Source organism: Vigna unguiculata, chromosome 5, assembly GCF_004118075.2.
Source record: "Vigna unguiculata cultivar IT97K-499-35 chromosome 5, ASM411807v1, whole genome shotgun sequence".
NCBI classification, from domain to species: domain Eukaryota; kingdom Viridiplantae; phylum Streptophyta; class Magnoliopsida; order Fabales; family Fabaceae; genus Vigna; species Vigna unguiculata.
In genome coordinates, this window is record NC_040283.1 from 40,291,610 (window position 1) to 40,301,559 (window position 9,950).

The window sequence follows — 9,950 nt, forward strand, 5'->3', positions numbered from 1 at the left end:
CATTCTCTTTAAATAACTAAACTATAATAATCAAATCCAAAGTAATTGACAAAAATAAAAAGAAATAGACAGATTATTACATAATTTAGCATGTGGGGTCGCAGTTATCTTAAAGACAAAGCATAATAATAGTAATTAATTAAAGGGTAGCATGAATTTAGAGGTTAAGGTAGAGAACAAAGAACCCTTTTTATACGCATACACTTTTGTGTACGAAAACGTGTTTGCGATTGATTAACTATTGCAAATTATGATTGATGGCTCGCAAGGTAGTTTTGTAACTTTGTCTTTTTCTCTCTTCACCCATCCAATTTTTTTTTCCAATAATTCATTATTATTTTCTTCTCATATATTCAACCATTGTTCTTTTATCCATAGTGCAACTTCAAATTGGTTGTGCCCATATAATTCTTGATGCTGACCTTCCCTCAAAACACATCACACACAAGATAGTGACCTTTTCTTTACCCTAATAATACAACATCAATGGATTTTCTTCACTAAAAAATTTCTGGTTTGGGCATTATTTGATCTCTCTCTCTACCTTTTTCTGTATTAAAGGGCATTGTTAATAGCTAATGCATGCTTGATTCACCTAAAAGAAAAGAGAGATATAGAGAATACTATGCTAGTGCTGTGGGGTGCTTCTTTTTATATATTTTTTTCCTCAATACTTTAGTTTTGCTTTTGAATAAGAAAGAGAATCCTTCTAATCTTGTTATGTTACATGGCAATTCATAGTTGGTCGATTGAGGTTGTAGTGCTCGTCAATTCCATTTCCATGAGGACAAAGTGCTTGCCTCTTCACCCTCTTACCATTTTCACTCATGCAATAACTCTTGAGCAACTAATTTCTTTTATTATTACTATTCAAATTCATCTGTGGAGTAGGGGCACCCTATGCCTTATATCATTTAAACTTTGATGTCTGTATCATCAAAGTAAATTTTCTGAGAAGATACAACACGAATAAGACCTGAGTCAAATCACATAAAAGAATAACACCATCTTTAATAAAAAATCTTAAGACAATGAGTTTGTAGATCTTTTATCTTATATGATGTTATTTTATCGATCAAATTTAGACTCACTTTTAAACTTCCAACAAATTTTTATTTAAGAGTTTACACCCATACATTTAACATCTAAGAAAAAAATCGACAAATTGAGTGAGTCCATTATTAATTCCTTTGTTATGAGATTTACTTTCTATGGAGGTGTGTTTGTGTTTCTTCCTCGTGCTTATTTGTTAATGTTGCAATACAAGTGTTGCTCCCATTAACTGATAGCTACATCATTTAAAATGGTTTTTTTCATTTTGACCAAAAAGTTAGCAATAATGATGCAGAAAGCTAGCATACCTCAGCACTCAACATCAACGTGAAAGGGAGAACACCGCGATACGCAAGCATTTACACCAAATTGATTGCATGATATCTATCTATGACTAAAATGCTTAAAGTATCACATTTTTATCTTTAGATATTTCTTTTCATTGTTTTATATTCCAAACATTAAATTAGTGGAGTTTTAACTTTGCTTGTTATTTCATAAATCTACAACATTCAGAAGTTTATAGAATTCGCTGGCATGTTTTAATGAATTATCTATTTTGTGAGCATATAACTCATTTGCATATTTTTTTTCTTCTGTAATTAACTCTTTTGATTATTTTTAAATTAAAAATATCTTAATTTTATTGGATTTTCATGTAGATCATAGAGAAATTTGGTTCTGAAGTTAAAGTGAACATTTTGCTGTGCTAGCGTTAATATAGATACATCCTTTGAGCAAATATGTAGTTATATTGAAACAAAATGTGAAAATTTTAGGAAAAAATTATCAAACAGAGACATTGAGCATATAAAGTGGTAGAAGACGAAAATTTGTGATTAGACTCTGTGGGTCACTGTCTCGCAATCCATATTGGTCGCACAACGATCTTGAGTGATGACACAATTTCAAATTCTCCAGAAATTTCTTTGACCTGAAAGTGATGAAGAAGATTATTGAGAATCATAAAAGTGGAAGCAATTCCTTTTTTCTTTAGATTTTTTTTTTCTTTTTAGATGTTGAATTCATTTTTAATGTTTTTCCATGATAAACCCTCGTTAGGACATTGAATGATAATATAAAGACTTAAATATATATTTGGTCCCTATTTTTGTTGATTTTATTCAATTTGGTCCCTATTTTCGTTTTATCATCAATTAGGTCCTCATTTTTGTCAAATTGTGGTCAATTTGATCCTTTTCCCTAACGGTGTTTAAATAGTTAACGTTTGAACAGTACATCAGCTCCTGGTTTTTTTGATTTTTTTAAATTTTTTTTAAATTTTTTTTAAATTTTTTTTAAATTTTTTTAAATTTTTTTAAATTTTTTTTTAATTTCAAAAAAAGTGACCACGTGTCAAGTCACAATTGTGTCACGTGTCAGTTTCTGATAGTATTATTTTTTTTGTTCAATTTAGTTCCTATATTCGTTATTTTTGTTTAATTTAGTCCCAGTTTTTGTTAAAATAAAACCATTTAATTTTTAAAATTGACATTATTATTACTTATTTTTTAAATTTAATTATAAATTATAATATTTAATTATTAATTGAATATAATTTTTAGATTCAATTGTTAAATAAAATATAATTATTTAAATATAATTAAAATATAATTATTAAAATTTTAAAAATATATATTAACATTTGTAAAATTTACATTTAAATTTAAAATATTTAATATTTTTATTGCATTTTAGATATTAAAATCTAAAATATTTTATATGTAAATGTTAATTTTACAAATATTAATTTATTTTTCTAAAATATTTTGAATATTTAAAACATTTTTATATATCAATTTTAAAAATATTTTAGAATATAAATATTAGAAAAAAAATTAATAATTACATTCTTATAATATTTTAAATAATTATATTATATTTAGAAATTAAATATAAGAATTTATTCAATATATAATTAAATTTAATAATTTATAATATAATTTAAAAAATAATAAATTTAAAGGTCACTTTTAGAAAAGATATTAATATAATTTGTATAAAAGATATTAAATTTAGTGTCAATTTGAAAATGACAAAATTGATTTATTTTAATAAAAATTGGGACTGAATTGAACAAAAATAACGAATATAGGACTAAATTGAACAAAAAAAATAATACTACCACAAACTGATACGTGGCACTAGCATTTACACGTGGCACAATCGTGACTTGACACGTGGACAATTTTTTTGAAATTAAAAAAATTAAAAAAAAATTAAAAAAAAATTAAAAAAAAATTAAAAAAATTAAAAAAAAAATCAAAAAAACCAGGAGCTGACACGTGGCATGTACTGTTCAAAAACGTTAACTATTTAAACACCGTTAGTGAAAAGGACCAAATTGACCACAATTTGACGAAAATGAGGACCTAATTGAACATAAAACGAAAATAGGGACCAAATGTATATTTAAGCCTAATCTAAATATTGCAATTGAAAATTTCTGTAGACTATTTATGTTTAATATATAACCATATAAAGTGAGTTTAGGAATAAGATACATTGGGTGAATTTTTTTATACCTGATGCTTGTTGATTTTTTTCTCACCAACAAGGATATTCTTCTTTCAAGTCATGATGTTGTAATTTTAAATACGGGTTCGAGTTGGGTTGGGTTGAAAAAAATTCATTTTTTTTAAAAATGGGTTGAACTCAACCCGGTTTACTAATCTACAAGTTAAACTGGTTCGAACCGGATTGAAGGTGAGTTGACTCACTTACCCCACCAACATTTTTTTTAAATTTTTTTTTTAATTTTTTTTAATAATTATTTACTACTGCTAATTATATATATTCACAATCTCATATTTTTAAATGCTAGAATGTTGCTCAATGATATTTGAATAGTTTAAATGTTTAATTAATTTGATTGTCAAGTTATATATGTTGATATTTTAATCTTTAACTATAATCTTTATAGTAAACTACTCAAACAACTTGTCTTAAAACAAATTTTTCTAAATTAACATGACAAAAATGCGTAGTTTTATGTTATTTATATTTTGTTGAATAACATGACAGAAAATGTGTAATATTAGCCATGTTTACTTGGACTATATGGATACTTTCTTGGAAACGATTCATCATATATTGGTGGTGAGCATGATGAAGACATTGGTTGTTTATTTTATTATGATTGTCATCTCATGGGTTGTTTAAAAAATTATTTAAATATTTGAATACTTAACAATAAAGAAATAAGTAATTTTTTTATGTGGGTTGACCCACTTAACTCACCAATCCCTGGTGGGTTGGGTCGGGTTACAAAATTTCTGGCTCACCCTAAAATGAACCGGGTTAGATTCGTTCATTTTTAACCCAGCTCGTGTGCCGGGTTGGCTCACTTTGACATATCTATTCATAAGAGTACATTTAAAAACTAAAATACACATAAAATTAAAATCGAAAAAAAAAACTTCTAATATTTTAAGTGGCTTCCATGGATAGATAATTTGATTGAATAATATCATACACTGACTTTAAATTTATTGAAATAATATAGTTAGGGAAGAATAAAAATGTATTTAAATTGTTTTTGAATTTCTAGTTAATATTCTAGAATATTTAAGTTTTAATTTACAACCAATTATAATTTTTTTATTCATAATAAAAATTATTTTAGATACAAATAATTTTTAGTTTATAAATTGATATTTGAATTAATTATTATTGTAATTAATTAGTTTTTATCTGTAAAATTGGTTGTTATTTAATGATTTTTTTGAAGTGTAAATTATGTTAGTTATAAAATTATAAAATCAGTATATTATTTATATCATTGTACAATATGTCAAATTTCTATAATTTAAATAGTAAAATTATTTAAAATGTATCATTTAATATTTGTTATTGATAGTGAAGAGAAAAAGAGGAAAGGTCTTTATAATAGCTTCTGGGAAGTTATTTTATATGTTTTTTATTATTTCAGAAACTTTCTTTTATATTGATTTTTTTTATTATTAATAAATATTTACATGAGATACTAAGGTGCCTTAACCTTGTAGATGACTAATCATTGTACTAAGTGATTAAGGAATTTGAAATATTCAAAATATTAGTCCTCAAATTTGAGTTAAATCCATGAAGTGTGTATCAACAAAAGAACTAAAAATATACTTTTCAACATATGTGGATATATGTGGTATAACCGTCTTTGTGATTGTTGGAACTTCTAATGAGCTCATAAAGACAATTGATTGCTTAAAAAAATTTGAGATGAAAGATATTGGAAGGACAAAGTTTTGTTTGAAATTAGAAATTGAGTATTTAGATAAAGGTCTTTTTTTACATCAAGAGACTTATATAATGAAGGTGCTTAAAAGGTTCTAAATGGACAAGGCACATCTATTATGCACTCCGATGGTAATAAGTCTGTTAGGTGTTGATAAAGGCTCCTTTAGACCTCAAGAAAATGATGAACAACTTCTTGGTCCAAAAGTATCATATCTTAGTGTTTATGCAAATGCATGTTATTTATCAAATCCTCACAATGTCACAATGGTTGATCACAAACAAGATATTTGTTCACATGTGATAGCATAATGATTTCATGGCGGTATGTGAAACAAACCATAACAATAACATCATCACATCATGCAGAATTTTAGCACTATATGATGTAAGTCGTGAATGTGCTTGGTTAAGGTCTATAATTCAACATGTGAGACACACTTGTTGTCTATCCTCGAGAAAAATGGAAAACAACCATTTATGAAGATAACCTGCATTGTTTAATTGAGAGGGTTCCAAAAGATTCGTTCATTTGAAAATATGACAGATCTATTTACAAAGTCTTTACCAAGAAGAACATTTGAGCAATTGGTTCATAAGATTGTAGTTCATCATCTTAAAGTAGTGAGTTTACATAAAGGGAGAAAATTAGAATATATGATGAATAATAGTGTATTAAAACTACAAAATGTTTCTTTTTCCTTCACTAGGTTTTTATCCCAAAGGGTTTCTTCTAATAAGATTTTTTAAGGAGACACATTCTATTATCAATGAACACCCAATGAAGAAGTATTATGAATTAATGATCGTCCATTGATTGATTGATTCATTTGCTATAATTAATCATGTGATTAATTAATCTTTATGAGGTTTAAATATTTGTATTATCTATTTTTATTGAAAATTGGAATTAGTTCCTCTTCAAAACTTTTATCTAATTTAGTTTCCCAACTCTAGAAATGTGTGAATTTAATTTTTTTAACCAAATTTTGTTAAATTTATTTGACATTTTAAACGCGTTTCATGATAACATTTGAGTTGTCTATACCTTTTGACATATTTCTACTTCAATATTATTCGAGAAACATGTTTTAAAATATCACTTTCCTTTTCACATTGTTGTTTGTGCATGTTGCTCGATCTGTTATATATTCCTTTAAAAGCCTCAATTAATTTTTTTTTTATCATGTCCGGTCTTTGATTATACATATTTTATAAATTGAAACAAAAATAAAGAAACTAATATTGAAGATCACGTTGAAATAGCAGCATCTTTTATCCTATAATAATCTTTCAATGGCACCATAATTGAATTGACAACCACACACTTGTATTGAATCATTATTTATCGTTTTTGTAGTGACATTTGAGAATTGATTGGTTATTGGTTCTCTCTATGTCTGACCCTTTTTACTCAACTAAAAGGAAAAGTGAAGAAAAGTGGAATTATAACTAACAAATATTACAAAGCTGGCACACTCTAGTCTATATAGATAATGTTTGCAGCCAAACATAAATTCCATGAAATGATTGTAGCTATATGTTTATGGAATTAATATTGAAGTCATAATTGTAGCGTGTGCAGCTGCTAAACACTAATCATTGCAATTTTTTCTTCAGTAATTGTTCTTGACACTTCCACTAATGCGTATACAAAGAGCATATGTCATGACACAGAAAAGTCGAATTCGTTAGACATTGCGTCCATGATATTTATTATAAGCACAGTAGTCTCTTTATGCAGCAAACACATTTGAGACAACATATAGTGGCTGAGTTGTTTTGCTTTTACTGTAACTTTGATGTTCCTTTTCTGATATCTGTGATAAGAAAGAAAATGACGAAACTTAGCTATGTACGTGTTCATTCATTCATTCATTCATTCTTGAAGAAACATATGCACTGTTGCAATTATGCATTACAAAGAAACCGTGCATATCCTTTGATAAAGTGAAGTACAAATTGCAAATCCAAAAGGGAATATTCATGTCAAGTGCTGTTCTTTCATTGTGTCCGTAAAGTTGATTTGGTTAAAATGCAATAAGATCTTGTAGCATATATCATGTATATTTGTCCAGCGATTGATATATAAAATAAAATAGAGCAATATTAAAGAAAAGGAATACCAATTGCTGAATGGTAAAAGGCAAATATTCTCCAGCTTTTGATAATCAAAAGCATGTGGGTTTCTGTAATGGAATCCCAGATCTAAATCTGTTCTACTTTCGACCAATCATTCCAATTTAATTAAGCTCAATCTACTAGTTGAAAATTCAGAATTATTTATAATATTATCCTTTGTGTAACTCGAGTTTGAAACTGGTTTTTTAGAAATTAAACATATAAGTGTGTGTAACTTATTTGAATATCGGAATGATATAGAAATTAATTTGCGATCAAGCTCAATTTTTCCAGAAGAAGTAATGGATCTACATTTTATAACTGGTGAAATTAAAGGTACAACAAATATCGACATGTATCAAAAGTTTTATCAACTAAAGATAAGATGATTTTAGATTATACAGAAGTGAGTATAAATTTCATCTTACTTTGTAGAATTAAAACATGTTTAAAGTTCATTTTTTAACTATTTTTTTTCTGGTTTTACTTAAATTGCCCAAATGAATTCCAGACTAACATGTGGTTAACTTTCAGTTTGTGGGAGAAGAAGACAAAGAAAGAAATGAAGACATCCTTGGTGACAACAATTTGCTTTTCCCTAAATTCATATATATGGTTTGAATTTGAAATGTCTGTTTCCAAGCATGTCAAGAGGTTGTGGCAATGCAACTGGCAGGGTGGAGTTGTGGAGTTTGAATAGGAATCTCACAAGGCATTGAAAGTTGCAGCCTTTGGGGAGAGTGTTGGAGGGGAGAGAATATTCTAATGCCAAAAGAGTTCAACAGCTAAACTCCAAAATTTTATTTTAAACAATGTTAGAAAGGAAAAACATCATTAGATTATGATTAAGGATTAGCAAAGTAGCAGGAAAAGTCAGCCCACAAGGAGACGCCTACTCACATTTCCAAAAATTCACTGCCTTTGTCAGCTGGCTGTCTTCTAACATATTCTCTTTCATATTAATCTTAGTATTTACTCAAACTTAATCTACCCCACATCACTCATTAAGTAATATTATTATGCTATAATCATTCATTAAGTAAATCAGTTCAATTTTCTAACCCCAGGATAAAAAATGTCACAAAAAATAAACAGTAATTTAACAGTAACACCAAGCTTTAATCAGCAGTATTTCCTAGATTAGGTTATATCATATTCAAGCAAGTCTAAAGAAAATCATACACATATTACCCTGGAAAATCATGACGTTGAGGTTAAGCAAACTTCTTATACTCTCATCTACTTTTCTTTTTTTTTTCTGTGGGGAACATTCTGGCTTCATTCTCTGAAGACCTTACAGAAGCATATACCTCAGATACTATATATTATTACTGGGAAATTTATACTGATAAGACAGATAACATGAACAATATTATTCCCCAGGTTAAACATTTTCACCAAAACACAACTTTATTTAAAAGAAAAGGAACCTATATATACACGCAAAGATGTTGAGAAAAAGTTAAAAAGTAAACGACCTACCATCCAAAAAATGGAGGGTGTATGGTAAAAGGTTCGCTATACATCGATCTACCACTCAAAATTTGACCACCCAATTGACATCTTCATAGACCTTCAACTTGTGTTAAGAAATCAAAAGCATGTTTGACTGCCAGTTGCATCATCATCACGGTGTGATGATAGCTGGAAATAATTATTGTTTATGAACTGATAAATATAATAGTAATAATAATATTAATAAAAACAATGAACAAGAGTTCGTTTGATGTGCATAAAAGCCAAGTGGCTACAACCCTGTCAATGTACGTGAGACATGGTCATGTTGTCTTTGGACGATTATTCCCTTTTATGTTTTTTTTTCGTCTTTTGCTTTGGCTTAACCTTGCTTCAAAGTTTGGTGAAAATACAGACACACGTGCATGGCTGTTTACTAATAAGAGTAAGAATGCCAAAGCAATTAACAAGCTGCTTAATGAATCATGTATAGGTATTCAAACATTTTACAAGATTTTGGCATGTATATATATATCAATCTTCCTTGAGGAAATGACCTGAACTTTCACTTTGAGTATGCTGCAGAAGACCCTTAAGATTTTGCTTTTTGGGGAAAACAAAGATTAAGGAAGGCGTTTGGCTTTTCTTTTTCTAGTCACACTCAAACGAGACACAATGATTTTCACTTTTTGAAAGAAACAGCGTTTTGCTTTGATTTAAATGGTTGCAAGTGGAGTATTACAAGTTGAAACGTTAATATTCGAGCAAAAGGAAACAGTTTTCCCATAGACGACACTTCGTTACATATGATTGTAGCACTACACTAGCTATGTGGATAATAGCATATTTCTTTATTCTGGTATTTCATGTAGAGTTGGACAATCTATCCTCAAAGCAAAGCTACACTATTCTAGAGTAGGAAGCAAAGGTTTCTGAGGTCATGGCAGAAAAAAAGAAAGCCACAGATGATACATATATGTTAATATTAGGCGTGAAATATGACATATCTGTGAAATATTATTACAAACTTTAGATTTATTGGAAAACATAAAAAGGGTTATTCACTGCTGTTTAATTATCTGTAAACT